We start from the raw sequence: 20,314 nt of genomic DNA, 5'->3' as shown, positions 1-20,314 counted from the left end.
TAGCGAATACCGAATGTTGAACGCCTAATACCATTTGTCAGCTACAATATTTATGTATGGAGCAATTGAAATAGCCATAAATCAAGCACTTAAACCTGACGCCCAGCCGCAGCGCACAGAATGTGTCACAAATGATGCCACTTAGTCATTTGTGCAACTATTTTCGGCCATATAAATAGATAAGGCAGAGAGGTGTTTTATGGCTCAATTGATGGCCCAAATATTTGCCCATTGCATTGGTGCTTCGAATAGTAAAAAACATTTTATAAATTTGAATTGTAAAATAATAAAAAACATGTTACATATATACGTGTATATACATTTGTATTATATATTTTGAGTTTGATATTCTGACTTCTTTATATGAATGTAGACTATACTTTTTATGCGGTGAGCATATCAGCTAAGCCATAAATGTGCAGTGCATAGAAGATTTCATTGACCATATTTATTATTTGTATGTATTTATTTTGAAAGAATAATTGTCTGTCCTCACAAACATACATATGTATGTGCATAAAATGTTATCTAAACAAATATTTTTTCTTTTTACAATGAGATGAACTTACCGACATTTGCAATTAATATATTTTATATCAGCAGATAGAAATATTTAGTGAATTATATCAAGAAATGTTCATATTATATTTCCTATTAAAAGTACATTATGTATATATGTACTCAGTATACTTAACATATCAAATCAAGTACATACATGACACATGTTCTTTGTCATTTGTCAAGTGCGCTTGACTCTCTTAACATCTCATCAACAAAAATACACTCATTTATCATATTACGCTGCTCAACTAAGTTATTTAGGATAGAGTATATAAAGGGTATAATTGAATACCTATAAAAGGGGGAAACGAGAAACTGATATTCCAATAATTCTTCGCCTCTTTTCCGCTTACACAGGAAACAGAACATGCATACGCCTATTGCAAATAATTAAGTGTGGAATGGAATAGCCAAAAATTGATGCGACTATGCAGAAGTTCTAGTTCTGAGGAGAGCTATTGAGCTATAGAAACTGCTGTCTTTTAAAATCCTTTTAAAATGTATACAAACAATAATAATAATAATTTGGAAAAAAGAAAAAACAAATAAATGTACATAAACTATTGAGCATATAAGGCATTTAGCTATCAGGCTTTTGTATTTTTGAGCAGCGTAATGAGCTAATCCGATTTAACTATGTTTAATTGTATATCCGTAGAGATCTCTCTCTCTCTCTCTCTCTCTCTCTCTCTCCCTCTCTCCATCCATCTTTCTATCTATCTCTCTCCCTCTCTCTCTGTCTCTCTTTCCCTCTCTCTTTCTCTCTCTCTCTCTCTCTCTCTCTCTCTCTCTCTCTCTCTCTCTCTCTCTCTCTGTATCTCTGCTTATCTCACATTCTCTCCCTCCGTCCGTCACCCTGTCCGTCAGCCTATACGAAGCACTGCAGAAGATCATTAAACTCATTTAGTATTTATATTTGAGTAAAACGAAGCTATAGTGCTTGGAGCAGCAGAGTGTGCTCCCATTGGTCACTTAAGGTTAGACTTTAACGAAGCCTACCTGACGTCGGGCTTAACATTTGAGCGCGACAGACTTTAAATGAAAGTCGCCCTATATAAAAGAGCAGCAGCTACAGCATTTCTTCAGTCGTCCAGGCTCGATGGGGGCTACTAGTTCAGTGCAGTAAAGTGAGGTGAAGTGTGCGATCAGTTCAGCTAAGCATTAAAGACTTGGAGGAAATTCTTGAAGAGACAGACTTGAAAAAATACTTGAAGAAAATACTTGAAGAAAATACTTGAAGAAAATACTTGGAGAAATACTTGAAGGGAATACTTAAAGGAATACATAGAGCAAAATCTGACAGGAAATATTAAAAGAAAATACTTAGAAATAATTTGAAAAATCTTTAACTTATTTTACATTTTATTAAACATTTAAATTTCTTATTGCTATCGGTAAATTAAGCAGTAATTAAAAGATAATTATCAAAAACTATATCACTGTGGTTTGGTCATCAGCAACTACATGAATATCAGAGGGACCATATGTAAAATATATAAATTGACTGTACATAGATAACAATTTTATCGGTCATATCAAAAGGGTATTTTTTATTTGGCATATCCTAAATAACGCTCATTTATTATTTATGTAATATTTTCTATGTTAACATAAACTTTGACCACTATAGTCAGTATAATAGTAACAAAATATTTTTGCCATTTGAGCTGTTTGCGTGCCTTGCTGATTTCACAGTTGAAGTGCTGCTCTAAAGCTGGCTGGAATTAAATAGCAAAGTTTTTCGCACACACACACACACATAAACAAAAGGAGCTGCCAAAATAACGCATATTTTGTTTTTGGCCAGGCCAAGCCAAAGGGCCAGGGCCAGCTTGCCTGCCTGCCTGACTTGGCTCATTCGCCATTCGAATTTCAAGTTTTTGGTCCACTTTTTCACAACGTTTGTTGCGTTGTTATTTTTTATATGTGGCGCAGTCGAGGCGGGGCGCCTCGAAAAAAGCGAAAGCGCAGACATAACTCCTGCCATGTGTGCCTGTCCCGGCGTGCGTGTGTGAGTGTGTGTCCGACTCTGTCTATGTCTGTGTTTGTGTCGGCGTAATAAAAAGGTTTGTGCTACATTTACATTATGGCGCGCAGCGACAACAACACTCTGCAAACGGCATAATCTACAATGAAGAGTTGAAATTGCTTAAGCCGAACAATTTACACACTTGCTAACAAATTGAAGAAGAGAATCAAGAGGAGAGATGCCAAATGCTGGAAGCTGCTGAGTGCCTCAGCATAAACAATTTTGTACTTAATTTACTTTACTGATTAAGTTTGATGCAATGACAACTGCGGTAAAATGTGTCAATTTTAATAATTTATAATAATATTATAATTAATTAATTAATTCAATTTAATTGCTCAAAATGTAAACCAATAAGTACATAAATATGTTTATATATAAATGTTTCAGTACAGCTTATATTCAAGCTCTTCTCTTTTGTCCTACATGGACTAACAATATAATAAATTTATCCAGTTCATTTCAGCTTGTCTTCAATTTAATTTGATTGCTTTATGCTTAATATTGCTCAATAATGCAATTTATGTATGTATTAATATGTGTGTATGTATATGTAAAATATGTGTCTTTGGCAACAGACTCTTTTCTTTTGCCATAACAGAAGCTGACAACATAATAAATTGAATTGAATTGAATCCACTCATTTGAATCTGTCTTTGTTTTTATACAGTAATAATAAATAAATATGTGTTTATAGAATATGCAGAAATATAGTTTGTGTGTGCATAAGTTAATTTTAAGCTTTTTTCTTTTTCCATAACATAAACTAATATTATAATACATTGATGCAAGTCATTTAAACTAGTCTTTGAATTTGTATATAAATTAATTTCTAGTTCTTAAAGTCGTAAGTTCTTCGTTCAAGCTAACAGAATTTTAAGGAATTTTGATACACTTTCTTTTACAAAAGTAAATCGCATTTATTCTATTTATGAATATATTTTTTATTATCATAAAATAAGCTTTCTGAAATTGTGTCAATTTGTTAAAGAAAAACCACTTCAATGCAAAACTTGAATTACCATTTCATTCCACTCTCTGATGTGCCCCATTTGCTCATAATGTAAGAAATGCTAGTTAGACTACATCTTTCAATTGTGCATTGAAATGCTGGGTGAGGCTTATCTCTCTTGTGAGATGCTTAGATAAGACTTATTAAAGGCGACAGTAAACAGCAAGAGTCAAAAGCGCTCTCATTTCTGTACTTAACAAGCAGCTCAGAGCTTTTCACGTGAACTTATCTCAGATGCCGCTGGCGTATTTCTTTGAAGCATTGCAAACATAATGGCCAGCTGGCAATACCCTCAATGCAGTTAACACGCTGGCACACTAACACTCCAACACCTTGCATGCCCTTTTTGGCGGGCATTACAAAACTTTTGCCATGTTTTTGTGTGTGCCTGGTTAAGAATGTGTGTGTGTGGCTGTGTGTGTGTGTCAGGCTCAGGTCCCAGACATACATAATTGAATGCTTGAAAAAGGCAGGCAGGCAGGCAGGCCCGCCAGACCTGCCAGACCGACAATAATAACAACAACAACAACAACAACAGCAACACGAACCACGACAATGCCGAAATGGTTGCCTTCTAACGTCCTGGCCGTGCCATGTGCCTACTGCTGACTGCTGACTGTTGGCTGGGCTTGGTCCTGGTGCTCCTGCTCCTGCTCCTGCTCCTGCTGCCTTTGCTACTGCTACTGCTATTGCTGGCTCTGCGCCTGAGCCTCTGCATGGGCTCGCACTCAACAATGGGACACAGGGCGTGTGCATTGCTTTAGGCCAACGTGGAATGTTACAATTATGTTCTCTTCACACTTTTCAACAATTTATGTTGGTATGCGAATGTCTCCGTGTGCAAAGCAATCCCCAGCTCTACTTTAGACCACCGCTTGACACTTGAGATTGGGGCCCCAAAACAATAATAACAACGGCAGCATTTGTGTACATTTGCTGCCTTGGCTATTTACAATTATATATATATGTACGTATATTTGCGTCGCACTCACTCACTATTTTTCTCTCTCTCTCTCTCTGTCTCCATCTCACTCTCTGGTTAGTTATTGTATTTATGTCGTGCGCTAAACTTGCAACTTTCACAAGTGATTTATGTATCCAATTGTTTTTAGCTTTTTTGTGCCAGCGCCAACAATAATTCATCGCAAGGCAGCAGCATGTGGCATAAACAAGTGGCAACAGTTTGTCAGCAGGCAAGAGAGCCTTAAAGGATCTGCCATCCAGCCAGCCAGCTCAGCTTCAGCTTCCTGCCAGCACTTTAAGACGCGAACCCCAACGGCCCCACGCAAATCGCAGCTAAAAATGTCTAAAGAAAAATTGACGTTGCAGCGAAGTTCTCGGCTCTTCTGCATGCTGCCACATGTGGCACATGTGTGCAGGCATTTGCCTGTCAGCCCATGCACCCGGGGGCCAGTAGCTGTATCACTGACTGCAGCATCATTACGTAAAGTTGCTGCGCCGTTTTGGCTTACGTTACGTATACGTATCGGCTGTGCTCTGGCTGGCAGGCGACACAAAAGCAATAGCTGGAGCGAACCGTGGCAAGTGGCAAATGGCAAGCGGCGAACGGCAAACGGGGTGGCTCTCGCTGTCTGGTGCCGCCCTCGATGCCGCCTGAATGCTCTGAAACACACAATGGAGTTATTCCAACGGAAAAACACATGCACTTCCGTCGATGTTGACAACGCAGCGATGCCAAGCAGCGATGGCAGCGATGGCAGCGATGGCTGCGATGACTGTGAAGGCGACACTGCCATAGGCAGCGATATGCGAGTCTGCCCTACACCTAAGCGCTGCAAGCGAGGCATGTGGCATGATAAATGTCCATTAGTTGTTGGCAACTCATCAAAGTTCGGCTTTAGTTGATTTTGGCATTGCAATTTTCGCTAATGATTTATCACAACAATCTGTCTTGCAATTTGACATTGAACGTGCATGTGTGTCTGTGTGTCCCATTCAACTTAGCAATCAATTTATCACATAGTATAGATACCTATAATGAATTCTATACACCTACTACACAAACAACAAATATAATAAAACTGGTATCTAAATATATAGTTTAGCATTTCTTATGACAAATTTGCCTGATGTACAGCAATATTTGCCATACATAAATATGGAATATTGAAAGTTCTAAAATTAGAATAAAAATGTGAATTTTGTAAATTTTTGTCATACTGAAAGGCAGCGAAAAATATTTTCGGTTTAGACTTTGAACTGAATTTGCTCAATAATAAATTTAAGAATAATAAATTTAAGAAATTATATATTAAAATAGCCCAAAGCTACCAAATAATGTCATCCTTTAGTTTGAAACCCTAGTAATGCCATTCAAATTTTACATTCTAATTTTGAACATCAACGCTTCAACGAGTCTGCTTCTCGATTACTATTTATGGATTCAAGAAAACATAATAAAATAGGAAATGTAATTAAGCAACATGTATATGTAATATGTATACAAAGTAAGCGCTATTTTAATATAGTTAAAATAATATTTTATTTTTATTGACAGAATATGTTCAAGCCACATTTTCAATACCAAATTTATTCACAGCAGTCTAAATAATATCATATATGTATAATATCAATAATATCAACGTCTTCTGTCATCCCTATTATAAGATGCATGCGCTAGAATGATAAGTAAATTAACATAATTATAAATGATGTATTTCAATTACTAATTAATGTACATAAAAGCAATTAAAATTAATGCAGCCCCTTCGGCGATAGAAAATTATTCTTTATTCCTCTAGGCAGCCACAATTCATATCAAATCAAAAAATAAACTTAATAATGAGTTGATTGGCAAGGCAAGCTATGTGTAATTTTATTAATTATTAACAATTTCAGTGGTATTTAAATATATATTTGTATATATATACATTTTTTAATTTAAATCATAATTAAATATATTTAATATTCTTTAAAATTTCAATTACAAAACATTCAATATAAATATATTCAATATAAATTTTATTTAATCATATTCAATATTATTATTTTTATTAATCTTATTTAATTTTAATTGCAATTAATTACAATATATTTAATATTATTATTCAATATACATTTTATTTAATCATATTTAACATTATTACTTAAAGACACCAAGTCTGTATGCAACTTGTATAGCTGCTTTCGCAGTCGCCTAGAACTGAAACCCTTGTGATGCAGGGCTTCCTAACACACTTTCATCACTTTAGCCTCGGGGCCACATGGGTCTTGCGCAGGGTGTCGAGGTGTTTCTTGTGCTACCCTGCCCTGGCCCGTTGCCCCCGCACGACTCCAGCAGTCCGCAACGTGGCAGGCTTCCAAACCTAACGAAAGGCAACTCGTAAAATGCAAATAATGCAACGATGCGGCGTCGCGACGATGGCAACTGCCAGTGACTGCTGCGAGCTTTTTTCAACTGTTAGATTTTTCATATTTCTAGCTGCTGCAGCTAGAGCTGGTGCTGCTTCTGGGGACCGACAACTACCGAAAAATGTGCGCAGCTCCAAAACGTAACCGAGCATGCAAAACGAGGCGACGAAGATTCAGAATTGCAGCAGTGCCCCAGCCAGCGCCGAGCCCAGATTAATGGATGTTGATTTTACAAATTCAAATGGCAAAAATATGCAAGCAAGTGTAAGAGATGGCCGTCTGCGGAACTCCAACTGCAACTGGCGAATGCAGCTCAAGCTCCAACTCCAACTCCAACTCGAGCAGCACCACCGCCACCAGCCAGAGCATTGTTGTCGCAAATGCGATAACTTAGCTACCAATATGCGTTGACTGCCAGAACAGAGAGCAGCAGCAGCAGCAGCAGTCGCCACCAAAAGAAGATATAACTCAATGCATATGTGAGGGTGGCTAGAGGAAGTTGGCAGTGGAACTGCCAGCCAGTGGGACAGCCAGCCAGACTGACTGACTGACTGGGTACCATATGCACGGCTGTATTTGTCAGCGAAGCACAAAAATGAGACAAAATGATGCCAGGCTGCTCCGACTAACCAAAATCCTACTGCCGATTTCAAACAGCGCTGCCAACTGCGGCTGCTGCTGCTGCTGCTGCTGTTGCTGCTGCTCTGCCCAGATCTGATCCGCTCTGTGCATTGTACTACACACGCCTCCACAGTGCTCCAGCTGTAACTTGAGCATAGAAATAAATGCGCATTTATGGCGAGCAATTCAAAAGTCTTTAAGATTTTCGCATTCCATGCATTGTGTCTGCCACAGACGGACGACAGAGCCGAGTCATATATTTTTCTTTTTTATAAATACCCTATAATATTGTGTTTCAGCTGGGGTGCCGTTGGGCTTTAAGAAAGCTTCTTCATTTTGAGCATATGAATTTTATGTGGTTATTTATTCTAAGAAAATAACGTGGAACTTTATTTTAATATAATAATATACATATATTTAATTTATCCATTTTCTTTAGTATTAACTACTGTTTATATATAAAATATAGGTTTTTGCTTGCTTTTATTATTCTCCAATTTTTAATTTATCGATTCACAGCTAGATTCTTATTTTAAGCTTTTTTTTTATTTTTTATTTAAGATTTATTTTCTCATTTTTTACTTACCCAAATCTTTGTAATATTTTATAATTTTCTAAATCATCATAGATCCAACTCATATGTAGTTTAGTAATCTATGTTTTAATGCTTACCCTAAATGCCTAGCTGAAGGGTAACCTTGGGTCCATCACTTGAGATTCCTGGCATTCATTCAAAGGACTTCTGTTGGTGCTGCGTGCAGTGCACATAAATCGAGATCCGCACCTTCTTTGGCATTGTCAGGACGAGGCGATGCGAAGAATATGGGTTTGAGTTTGGGGCTGGCTCTGGCTCTGGTTCTGGGTTTGGTGTGGTTTGCCGTGGCTTGGCTTGGTTAGATAGCGAGGCAAGTGGCATGACTATGACTATGAGCGACATTGTGCGATATGATAGCAGGACGCGCGTTTTATTGTCGTTGTAAATCGTTGTCGTACGTTTCGACATTAATAAAAGTTAGCAAATAACTCGAGAGCAACAGAGACGGCAAGATGAATTGATAATGCGTCAGATAGAGAGAGAAAAGTCGCAAAGAAAAGGCACGGCTGAGGATTGCGGCATGAGATGCGTTGCCTTGTCGGCGGTTTCGGTTTTCATTTTTATTGTGCTCGTCATCAAGTTGATTGTTGATGACTGCCTCCTGGCGCCTCGGCTCGTCAGCTATGCCCAGCTGACTGGCCGGCGCTGGATATCGAAAGCACAATGAAATTGAGTAATTTGTTGGGTCAGGCGGTCAGCGTTGTGGCTTGCATAGCCAAACAGGCAAATCTCTCCCGCTGCCTCGGCTGATTGATGTGGATGCGTGTAACCTGCCTCCAGCTGGCTCCCTGCTGATACAAATGCATTCGAATTGCAGTCGAAGACGTGGCCAACTAGGACCACAAGGATCCCCGATAAGCCAGCACGCACAGACGCTCCGCTGTCAGCATCTAAGGGATTTAAATTACATACAGCTAGACAGACATGGAGCTACCGGCAAAGGCAAAGGCAAAGACAAAGACAGAGAGACGCCGAGAAAGAAAGAGACGCACCACAGCAGGTAGCTCCAGGAGCACACCAGCAAATAGATTAGGCAATGAATTGATGCGTAGCTGCCAGGCCAGACGCTGAGAGTTGTGCGATAACCGAAACCGCAAGGAGTAAAAGTAGTTGCTGCCTGTTGTAGCGGGAGCAGCAGTTGTAGCGGGAGCAGCAGCTGGAGCTGCATATTGAGCAGCACTTGATAAAAGGCTTAACCAGGATATAACGTTAGTGCTTTCCTTTCCTTTGTGGCTGGGCTAGGTATTAAAAAACATGTTTTCCTAGCGAATCGCTTTGACAAACTATTGGATATGTATGCAAATGACTTTTAGCTCCACACAATCTACAAGCAAAAACAAATGAAAACTTCGAGCAATCCTAGCCGAACTGAAGAGGCGCTATTACAAAAAGGGATAGCAAAATCTATATATATAAAAGAAAGTTGTGTAAAAGTGAAGACTGCTTATAACTTGATTTGGGCTGAACCAATTTTCATGGTTTTTGATTTGTTGGATTTGTCTCCGCAACGAGTTTAGTATAGGGTCTTAAAAATACTGAAAAAATTTGCCGAATACTTGAAAAACGCGGTTTTTTCCCCAAATGTTCAAATTTTTTTTATACCCAGTAGGCTTGGTAACAGTGACAGTTTTGACAATAGTGTAGAAGTAAATAAACAAATGTAGTCAGTCAGTCTACGGTCTCCTGACCTCGAGCAGACCTGACTATTCAAAAAAAAAAAAAAAAAAAAAAAAAAAAAAAAAAAAAAATTTTTAAATCAAAAGGAAAAATATTTCAAATCAAAAATCTGCAAAAATTCAAAAGATTAAAACCTGACTGTTCAAAAAATAAATAAAAAATTAAAAATTCGAAATTAAAAAAAAAATAAAGGTAATTATTAAAAAGTGTATTTTTGGCTTTTTATATTTTCGGACTTTTAAACTTTATAAATATTTCAAATCAAAAATCTGCAAAAATTAAAAAAAAAATCAAAAGATTAAAACCTAACAATCAAAAATAAATAAAAAATTCAAAATTCAAAATTCGAAATTAAAAAAAAAAGTTAATTATTAAAAATTGTATTTTTGGACTTTTACAAAAGCTAAATATCTCGAAAGTTCAGGTATTTGTTTGTCTCAAACATAAATTTGTGTAAATTATTTATATTTATATTTCTCGATTGTTTTATATGGTTTTGTGCGAAGGCAGTATTACTATTAATAAAAATGCCGCGTCCTAGAAGATCTAATCTTTCCCGGCGTACCCATAATGCAATTAGGCAAAGGAATAGCGCGAGTCAATTATCTGACGAGGAGCGAGAAGTCGCCCGAGAAAGGCTCCGCGTTAGTACCCAGCAAAGAAGGGCCTTAATTCGTGCTTCTCAAAGAGAGGCAGCCCGTGAAATGGCAATAAGAAATGGTTCAAGGATTGATTTGAATCGAGCAGCGTTTCGATATGATTGCACCATTGATTACAGCTTGAATCGTTTAGTTTGCATTGGTCCAATGGACGTTGTTTGCTAGCATTGTGGCGCATTGAAGTTTGCTGGTGAAACGCCCGGTTTGTGCTGCCTTAGTGGTAAAGTGACATTGCCATTAGCGGTCACCATAGCCATTGCGTTCCCTGCTTTATGGCGAAACACTAGAATCACGACATTTTCTAGCGAACACTCAAAAATACAATGCCTGTTTCCAAATGACATAATTTGGGGCGGAAAATATTGGAGACGGATATTTAAGGTAATTTACGTTAAAAATTTTATTTTCTATGACTGCCAAAAAAAAATTTTGAATAATGTAGTTTGTTAGATTTCTGTAAATAGTGTTTGTAAATATAACTATAATAACTATGGCTTTGAATTTAAAGATTCAAGGCCAGATTTGCCATCGCATTGGATCATTGCAACCTATTGAAGATGCACAGCAAAAATTCTTGCAAATATACTTCATGGGCAATATGGAAGAACAACTTGACCGGCGTCAAGAAATGAACACAGCTATGAAAAGAGCAATTCTCCATGATTTGCATGCTTAGAAATTTAAACCAACCAAAACTGTGCAATGGAACGCGTTTGGTGATAAGAAAACTGATGAGCAATGTGATTCACGCGTTGATACTCAAAGGAAAATTTAAAGATGAGGAAGTTCTTATTCCTAGGATTCCGATGAGCTCAACAGATATGCCCTTTGAATTTAAACGAATTCAATTCCCGCTTCGTCTTGCCTTCGCCATGACGATCAACAAGTCACAGGGCCAATCTTTGACTATTTGTGGCCTCAATCTAGAAAATGCGTGTTTTTCTCATGGTCAATTGTACGTGGCATGCTCACGTGTTGGCAAACGATCCGCATTATTTGTTCTTGCACCCGACCAAAAAACGAAGAATGTCGTTTACAACAAGGTGCTTGAATGAAAATCCGATTAATAAATTTATCAGTGTATCCCAGCCTGAACAACATAGCTTTCAACAATTTTTTACCTAGAAATAATATAGAGGGCAATGCAACGTTTGCCGGGCCAGCTAGTAGGTTATATATTTCACTCAAAACAAATCTCTAGCAAAGCTCATTTGCCAAAATGAAAAAGTAGCGATACATAATAATAAGTATAATTAGATATTATACAAAAACTTCCGTCTTACTTCTATCTTAGTATCTTTGTATCTTAGTCACTTAGTATCTTAGTATCTTAGTATCTTAGTATCTTAGTATCTTAGTATCTTAGTATCTTAGTATCTTAGTATCTTAGTATCTTAGTATCTTAGTATCTATATATCTACTATCTATATACTACATATATAATATTTTATATTATCTGAACACACACACCATAAAGTCGCAAGAATAAGATTGAATAAGTTAAACAAATATCTATGGAATACTTTGACGAGCTGGGAAAATATTTACTTTAAGCGCTGTCATAATATTAGTTATTCTATATTAAAACAGCATTTGCCGCGCCTCACCCCTTAGCGCTCGCACTCATCGCGCTGTACACGTCGCTCCAGTTCAATTCATTAAAGGCTCCACCTTTGGATTTACTCATCATCATCAGGAAGATTATGATTGGTTGTGACAACTTTCGTCGCTTTGTTGTTGGCAAATGGGTTATTGATTTTTAATTTACTGCACACCTCCACTAGATACTTACTTAACCTCAACTTTTCATTACTCACATCAGCTGTGTGAGTGTGTGTGAGTGTGTGTGAGTGTGTGTGCTTGTGAGTGTGTATTTAAGCATGTATCTATCCATCTATTCAGCTGACAGTCGCTCATTTTCGCATTAAAACTCGAAAACTTTCATCATTTTTCAATATGATGTTGCAACTTTGCTCGGCTCATGCAACGCGCATTTGACACACGCACACAGGCGCACACACTCACACAGACAGACGCTCAGACAGAGGCCAACTCATTAATAAAGCAGACACACACGCACACTGTCAGCCACAAACAGTTATACACATATGCAGCGCGAGCAACGGTAACGTGTAATTGCATTGCTTTAGCGCCGCCGGTTTCTTCACATCACATGTCATCTGAGGTAACGGTAACTGTAACTGTAACGGTAACGGTTGCGTCAACGACTTTTGCTTACGCCCCAAAAACTATGCTATAAAATGCAGCGAAGACAACCACAAATCGCGCACCCGCTCATTAGGGATGGTTAAAAACTCACAGCGTCCATGCGATATGTCACGAAAAAAAAAGAGAAAACAAAATAGTAAAAATGCAAACGATGAAATTAATTATCACTAATATGTAAACATGTGTGTGTGTGATTAATGTTGATTAATCAACAGTTATAAATTCATCAGTTCGTGTTGACAGGAAATTGTGTACACTTGAATAGCTATCTGCATTTTTTCAGTAATTTGATTTTTTCCATAAGTATAAATAAAGTAATTTAGGGTTTTTAATAATGTAAGCATTCGCTTAAAGCCAAACAAGAATTTTTATTGGCATCGCTTGAAGCTTAGTATACGAATTAGTAAAGTTATGAAACAGTATGTAAAAATGTATTTGTGTTTAATTCTGAAATTAAAATTAATTCCGTTTTAATAACCCAGTTGATATAAAATGTCTAGTAATATAATTTAAAATTTGTTGATTTTTCGGTTATGTATTCATATGTTACCCAAACAGAAGAATTATAATTAACTTAACAGTTTATTTCTTAGTATTGTAAAGATCAATATTTCGGATCCTGAATGTTAAAAGAAGTTAAATTCACACGTTTACACAATGCATCTCTTTTATTCAATAAAAATTTAAAGAAAATATCTCTAATATTATATTCATTTGCATATACCTAGCTATATCTAATTTTTATATTCATAACAATAGTCATATTAAAGTAAAAGTAAATCTATAATCAATTTAAATTAACTAAACTTTCCAAGCTTGCCTAATTACATTCCAAACATTTCCATTTCAATAGTACATTTGATATTCCAACTCAAATAATAAATATACACATTAGTATTAATTGAAACAGTTGTAAGCTTTAACAATAAGTTGAATTGCGAAGGCCTTGCGATATTTCACGATAATTCACTGTTTTGCATTTCACTTCATTGCACTGCACAGCAAAGCAGAGCAACGCAGAGCGGCATCGCAAAGCACACTACACTACACACTACACACTACACTCTACGCTCTACGCTCTACACTCTACACTCTCGAGCTCTTTACCAATTACATGCGCTTCATTGCTCTCGGTGCCATTAGTGTGATTACGTTTCATTGTCTGCCCCGGTCGCTGGCTTTGGCTTTAGGTCTGGCTGGGGTCTGTTCATGTAAGTTCGTCCATAATGGGAGGTGGAGTAGTTGGGTGGTGGTAGTGGGAGGGCCACGCTAAGGGTGGCTGGGGTATGTGTATGTGTGTGTGCGTGCCTTTCAATTGTGTGTCAAAATGTAGCCGTGACGAGACTTGACAGTCAGCCATACAGAACAGATATGCAAAGAGAGCGAGACAGCGCTACAAAGAAGGAGAAAGAGAGAGAGCAAGAGAAAGCCAGCCACGTACATAATTGTATCTTAGTTACTTACGATTGCACAAATTTGAATTCAATTATGTTTTACTTATATCTTTTGCTTGGTACGTTTTCCTCCCAGTTCTTGAGGGTCCAAACAAAAAGAAATTGCATACATTTCGTGTTGAATTGAATTATGCGCCAAGTGTCTTCTGAACGTCTGTACGTTCATTCATTCAATGCTCGAGATTGGGCTTAGGCTGGTCGCTGGGCGGATCCCCAGTTGCTAACTGTCGCTGCACTTTATTGGCAGCCATTTAATTTGCAATTTTATAATTTAAAAGGAAATCTTTCAGTTCAATAGCTCAAATGCAACCCAGACCAGACCAGACCAGACCCGGCCAGGCCATCCACTGCTGTCAGACATGGCTTAGATGGCGGGCATTCGGGTTTCAGCTTCCAATCTAAATTGCAAAATTGCAATGCAATTTATTTTTCGCAACCGTATTGAAATAAAAGCTCCGCCCACAAACTGCGGCTAGCATTTTATTTTCAATTTAATTTTGCGTTTTGTAATTAAAGCAAACGCCAGGCTTATTTATTTATTTATTAGAACGCACAACTGATTTTGCGTTGATTATTATTACACTATGCCACGCCCGAGCCCGCCCCACGCCGGCCCTCACCACACCGGCCCCCACCACCTGCCGCCCTCCTAGGTCGACTGCTGCTCAGTTGCTATGCATTAAATATTTACCATAATTGAAGTGACAAGCGCAAATGCCACTACATGGATAGACCATATACCATTGGCCGAGAACCCAGCCCTTGAACCAGGCCCAGGCCAGCACCAGAGCGAACCAGCGTCAGGCGTCGGACTGCCTGCTAGTGACGGCAGCAGCAGCTGCTAATTGTGTGCAAGCTCATTAACATAACCGCAGGCCATGCCCGAGGCCCTCCCGGCCCCACACCATCCACGCCCAGCCGCCACTGCTCCTCCTGCCCTCCTGCTCCACCCGACCGCAACGTGAACAGTCACCGGCAAACAGCTGGCGGGGTCAGGCGCTGCACTCAGCAAAAGGATGTCACGGCTTGGCATGCCGCATGCCAGATTCCCATATGCCACGATATGCCACGATGATGCAACAGTTTATTATCAAATTGCTATTTCAAACAAGAGTACCTGGAGAACGATTAACCATTTAGTAATATTTCTCTGTCATGCAGATAGGCTGCTCAGCCTAAAATGATTGTAGACGAAAATGTTTATTAAATTATAGCTATATTGAAATTATATCTTGTACTTAGCAAAATAATAATGGGCTTTACTAATAATAATTATAATTCATTTTGAATTTCACCTAAAAAAAACTAATCTATCCTTATTATATGTATTGAAAGCCCAGAATTTATTCAATTCAAAAAATAATAATAATAATAAAATAATACGAAAATTAAAATATTTAATAGAAAAAAATATATAAATTTTTATATAAAATAATTATATTAATATAATGTAAATTTAAAAAATGAAATATAAAATATAATTCATTAATTAATTTGAAGAAAACTGTAAATAAAATATATATTATTTCTATTAAAACTCATAGCTTGAATATAATTAGTATTAAAATATTGTAAATAAAATGTTTTTTTTATAAATTGCTTATGTTATAATTTTGTGGATATTTTTATATCAGATCTAATTTATCTTTTTATATTATAAACTTAAAAAAAAAAAAAAAAACCTCTAGTTTACAATTTTCAATTTTATTAAATTGAAATAATCTTGCCCTATGATCTCTCTTTTTCTAGGATTAATTTTAGAATCTAAATCATTATACTTAAGCTTCACTGTCATATGACAAACTGTCTCTATATATGTTAATGCTCCACTCGATGTAAGCGCAGCGCCAAAACCGACATAATGAATTATAGCCGCTAAATTGTAAAATATACGCCAAATTCCAATAAATCAAATCTCCCATATACACGCATACGCACACACACACACACACACATGCACACACATACCCTCACACACGCATACGCACACCGCACTCGAAATGAGTTTTGGTGAGAACATAAAAATATCCAGGCATATGCATTACGAATGGATGTGTTTGTGCTTATGCACAGCATAAATACCATATACATGTATACACACATACATACATATGTATATACATTAATATATAAATCATGTTGGCAAGTTTTTTTATGCGTTTGCCGGCCGGCCAAAAGACTTTCTATTAGCAGAGGCGGCTGCTGCTGCTGCTTCTGCTGCTGTGCCCCTATAACAATGGTATACATATTTTGTAGGCTCTTCCTGCCACAGATTTTTATTGTTGCCATTGGGTACTACTCACTTACACACACACATACACTCACACACACGCACACAGTCGTGAGTGCATGAATATTTATGACGCAACATTTGGCATAAGTGGCACTCATTTTCAATAATCATCTTAAGCAGATTAAGTTAAATGTCAACCATTAGTCATAATGGGCAGCGCTTTTGTTGCCTACCCAGACTTGCCCAGGCGCGCCGTACATATAATCGAGGATGTGGCACAGATCCCCAACAACTTGCTCACATTTCGTATTCGCATTCGCATTCGCAATCGCATTCGCATTTTATTGCCAAGCAGCAGCACAATACTGTATAGCTTGAGAAAACGCATAAAAATCAGAGAGAGAGAGAGAGAGAGAGAGAGAGAGAGAGAGAGCTCTGAGCGAGTTCCAAGCTCCCAGATGAAAGCTTCATTCTGTTACCGCCTGTCCCATTTATTATATGAGTTCCAGTCGAGGCTACTGATATAAACGCGCGCCACTTGAGTTAAATATATTTATTTTTCCTCGTTGTTTTCATTTTTTTGCTTTTGCTTTTGCTTTTGCGTGCCACGGATTAGCCGCCAACAATTGCCAGGAATGTTACGTATTCATCTGGTTTGGGGGCACTGCTTATAAAAAGTTGAAGTGCTCGAGTCCCGAAACGTTGGGGTCACAGTATTTTTTCTTTTTTTTTCCTATACGGAGTGGTGCGGGGCACGGGAGGGTGCTCTGGTCAGGTGAAAAGTGACGGCTATTAATTTGAGCGCTGCGCCAAATGACATTAGGCATGTTAAGCATTCTGTTGAATCACTTGAGCTCTAACGAGCAGCCATTTGAGTAGCTTAGTTGACCGAGCCAAGCCGAGCAACGAGCCAAGCAGCTGGCATCTCGAAAGCCGTATCAGGTGCTCAAATATATTTATTCCCCCAGCTAGCTGGAAATGTCATGGAAATTTAACAAGTTACTTTGCGGAATTTCCGACAGCCATGCTTAGCATAACTTGACATTGCATTGCGCTGATTAGTTGGAAAACTGAAACTTTGTACGAAGTGGAGCGGCGTTAAAAAAGAACATGTCCAAGAAGATGAAAGACTTTGTTGAACTAGCAAATGCGCTGAAGTAAACATCAAGCTGAGTTTACAAACATTGAAGTTTTCAGGCAAGCAGAGAGAAAACGTGTACCAAGCTCCAACTTGATTTATATGAATCTAAATAACAAATTTCTGGTACTACAAAACATTCTTCTGGTGATCTTAACCGTTCCAATTCCTGGGAAGCTGACTGTGCTATTATTTATTCTGATATAACTAAGACTCCAACGGCTGAGCAATAATATAATATATGGACCTATACATATATACTTTTAAATACTGCCAGTTTTTCCTCATATATGATTTACATATAAAATAGCAGCTGGATAATTCTTACCTAGAAATTAATGCCAACATAAATAAATAATAAATTTTCATGAATGCTATTGATAAAATGCATGAATAAATCTGATAGAGAACTCATCACAGAATACAAAAAATTGTCTGCCGAAATAGTATGCTGATGAAAGGATGATAAGAGCTTTTAAAGTTGTAAAAATTCAAATTCAATATGAATAGAAAGCCAAAAATAAATATATATATATATAAATATATATATATATTAAATATTCCCTTTTTCTTTTATTGCAACTATTTAGTTTGACTGAAATATATAAATTTATTTTCAATATATAAAAAATTTTATTTTTATAAATGTTTATTTGATGTAAAAAGCTAGCCAAATAAAAATATTAAAATATTTAATTTTTCGCTTTCAATACAACTATTGAGTGCGGCTAAAAATAATATATTTACTTTCAAGAATTACAACAAAAATGATATATTGATATTTATTTAATGTAAAAGCTAGCTTTGCGTTAGTAAGCTGCTGTACCTGAAAGACTTAAATCAAATTTAGTAGAATATAACAGAGACTATCTGATTTGAATGATTAAACGAATATCAAGAAAAACTAATTTATACTTTCACTATATATAAACAACCATTTAAAGCAAAACTCGTTTAACTATCAAGCTAGAAATCGAATAGGGTTTGCCCTAAGGGAAAGTCGATAGCTTCCCACCTCAAGCGCAACACAAACATATCATTCTGGCCAGTGTATGAGCTATACATATACACAACACCCACATCGAATCTGTGTGTGTGTGTGTGCGTATCTGTGTGTATTGGGGCCAGTGCATCCACTTGAATCACTTTACCCGAAAAACCTACCGCAGACTGACAAATAATGCTAATGAGCGTACAAAAACTGCCATTTGCTAACCAATGAACTTCCGTCAATTGCAGCGAGGCAATGGCTGGCTAAAATGGCGCGGCGTTTTGCCAAGTGCACGAACCAGAAACACCAACAGCAACGAAATTTGGAACTACCATAATAATAGTTAGTAGGGCAACCGCATGGCACAGACTGTCAGCTACGCGGGGCGCAGGACGAGAGGTCGTCAGCAAAAAAAAAAAAAAAAAAAAAAAGGAAAAAAATTTAGATTTCTAATGCAATGACACTTGTTGAAATTGCAAAATATATAAATAATAAGAAATTTACGATAAATGCTTAAGGCATTAATATAAAATATAATAATAAAAAAAATTGTTTTCTTTAAAATATATATGTGATTTGCCTATTGAATCAATAAAGAAATTAAGTTTATATATAGACTGTAAGAGATCAAATGAATTCTAAATAAAGAAGATTTATGTAATCTCTACATTTCTGCGAATCTGATAGTATATAAAAATATACAAGATATAAAACGTATTCATTTTGCTACCTTTCCATAACTTTAGCAACTGCAAGAGAACAACATATCTTTAATCTTATCAAGAGCTTTCATGATCTTCCATTTAGCTAGGCGAACACCGAGCATTTCCACTAATTGTTTTTCTAGTGCCGATTATTACAAGTAGAAATTGCCTTTGTTTGTTAGATAAATCTCAAAGTTTGGCCGTCTGCAGCCAGTGTCATTGGGTCTTCGGATGAATCCCTGCAAGTAGCTGGCGTTGATTGGACTCTCTGTGCCTGCCGCCGGGCATTTATGTCAGTTTGTCACGATAGGCGATGGAAGCATAGAGATTACCTTGGTTAAACTTAACAATGGCACGACCAGCCCAGCCGACAGCCAGAGTGAAACGGAGAGGGAGAAAGATAGAGAGGGAGAATGAGAGAGTGAGAGAAAGGGACATAGAGAGGCCACACAGGCATCATCAAAATGCAACGGCGTTCCGGCGCTCCGTGCGGCTCAGTTCTTGGCCCGGAGGCATTGGCCAAATATGTAGGAGAAGAGCGGTGGCCCGTAGTCGTTGCGGCTAGGGCCACAGTTTTTGGGGGAAGCTATCAAAACGTTTTCTGGCTTGGCGTCGCGTGCAGAGCTGTTGAATCGCATTAAAATCAGTTGGTGCATCTTCACTGACTGCAATTTTCGAGCCCGCCGACTGCCCTGCATGCATTTGGCTCCCGTGCTCGGTCGATTGCCTGCTGTCAGCAGCATTTTATGTTAATTTTCATTAGCGCCATCGACGCGCTGCCAATTTGTATGGAAAGTGAATTTGAAACTGGTCCGCAAAACTGTGCCAATGGCCGTATCCAATACGAGCGAGGCGCCGCATCAATTCCCTGCAAATCGAGTCAGCTTGAGTTTGGGCCTGGGACAGGAGCAGAAGCAGGAGGCAGATAATACTGCACAACAAAGTATTTTTCAATTAGCCGTGCTAGCTCGAGCCTCGTAAAAACAATAAATGTAAACTGTGTGGGTGTCGCACTCTCTATCTCTCTCTCCCTTTCCCT

General features: G+C 37.7%; 1 long non-coding RNA gene across 3 annotated transcripts; it reads left to right on the top strand.

Annotated features, from left to right (window-relative positions):
- Positions 1–9,520: 9,520 nt before the first annotated feature.
- Positions 9,521–11,628, top strand: LOC149269410 (uncharacterized). 3 transcript variants are annotated; one of them, XR_016269872.1, is made up of 2 exons: positions 9,521–10,059; positions 10,374–11,628. It is a non-coding gene; the product is annotated as an uncharacterized LOC149269410 (long non-coding RNA). The 3 variants fall into 3 exon arrangements; XR_016269871.1 differs by having other exon boundaries at positions 9,521–10,291; positions 10,378–11,628; XR_016269870.1 differs by having other exon boundaries at positions 9,521–10,291.
- The last annotated feature ends 8,686 nt before the right edge of the window (positions 11,629–20,314 follow it).

Source organism: Drosophila arizonae, chromosome 4, assembly GCF_054131065.1.
Source record: "Drosophila arizonae isolate 15081-1271.41 chromosome 4, UAZ_ARI_1.0, whole genome shotgun sequence".
Lineage (NCBI taxonomy): Eukaryota > Metazoa > Arthropoda > Insecta > Diptera > Drosophilidae > Drosophila > Drosophila arizonae.
The sequence above is the reverse complement of the archived record's forward strand: the minus strand, read 5'-3'. Positions and strand labels throughout refer to the sequence as shown.